Source organism: Rhododendron vialii, chromosome 6a (genome assembly GCF_030253575.1).
Source record: "Rhododendron vialii isolate Sample 1 chromosome 6a, ASM3025357v1".
NCBI lineage: Eukaryota > Viridiplantae > Streptophyta > Magnoliopsida > Ericales > Ericaceae > Rhododendron > Rhododendron vialii.
The window spans coordinates 2,894,522-2,895,860 of record NC_080562.1 but is presented as its reverse complement, the minus strand read 5'-3'; the positions used below and the strand labels follow the sequence as shown (position 1 = coordinate 2,895,860).

At 44.7% G+C, this 1,339-nt stretch overlaps 1 non-coding gene across 1 annotated transcript; it reads left to right on the top strand.

The window, feature by feature from the left end:
* Positions 1-463: 463 nt before the first annotated feature.
* LOC131331696 (small nucleolar RNA R71) lies at positions 464-572 on the top strand. Its single transcript, XR_009201496.1, has one exon. It is a non-coding gene; the product is annotated as a small nucleolar RNA R71 (small nucleolar RNA).
* Positions 573-1,339: the final 767 nt, after the last annotated feature.

The following is a 1,339-nucleotide window of genomic DNA, read 5'->3' as shown; positions in this document are numbered from 1 at the left end:
TATGAATTATTATATTGTTGATCTGCATATTGTGGTATTGGGTTTTAGGATTTCTACTTAGTGAATTATCACTCAGGATACGTTTGTATCCTGGCAAATCGTTTGCTTCGGCGTTCAATTTGCCAGAGTGTGCAGGATTCACAGTGGAGCAGTTGATACAGGTGGGACCCCTGAAACGGAGTCTGGGCCAACATTGCTTGGAATTTCGTATCAAAACTAGAGTCGCTCTGGAGTTGCTTTTGTTACATAGATTTTTGTATTATTTTGAGATTGTAATTTTTGTATAAGGATAAATAGGGGCCTAATATTTTGTAAAATTCAGTGTATTTTAGGGTTAATGCTTCCGAAATTCCTTGGAAAATCGGGGCGTTACAAATCGTCCCCTTTGCAAGAATATTCTATGTGCTGGACTGACTCAGCGTTGAGACCCAGATGAAAGAAACCGATTAACTGAATTCTCTCAAAGCCATGGTGTGGCAGCCTTAGGAGCAATTCCTTGAAACGCTCCCATGCCTTGAGAAATGACTCATCCCTCTCCTGCCTAAAACCTTGGATTTGACGCCTAAAAGTTTTAGTCTTAGCCTCAGAAAAGTACTTCCTATAAAACGCGTCACGCACTTGTGCCCATGTGGTGAAGGATTGAGACTTTTGCATTCGGAACCACAGAAGCGCACCATCTTTCAATGTTGCCTCAAACAGCTTGAGGCATGCGTTCTCATATTGGGTATTAGACGCTAGGTTGCGCACCAATCCCTCAAATGTCCGCACATGTTCGTACGGATCATCGCACTCCCTCCCGTGGAAATTAGGGAGGCTATTAAGGACACCGGGTTTGACGGTGAAGGCATTACGTGCCTCCTGTGTCTCTTGTGGAAACACAATGGGTCCGGGAGGAGTAGTCCTCTCAGGATGTAGGTGCTGCCTCAGAGACGGCTGAACAACTACCTGCCGATCCCCCATCTCTACTAATTCTGATTCTGACTCTATCTCCGACTGGTAAAGCGGATTGCTGACACTAACTGACTCAAAAGGTAACTCTATATGAAGACCATTAATGGGGATAGACTCTGACTGGTAATCAGCTGAGTCTGACTCTAAACTAGAAGAGGAAAAACTAGAAAGCACAGGCTGACTCGACTCCAGTTCTTTCCGAGCTAAACGATGTGTCGGGTCGCGATAATAAAGAGGGTCCTGTTTAGAGGACACCTTCCTCTCTCTACCTATGGTGACTCAACTAAAAGACAAAAATTACGAAAACTCACACTCTAGAACACACGTCGCCGTCCCCGGCAACGGCGCCAAAAATGCTTGACCGACCGGGTGTTAATAAATAAAGACT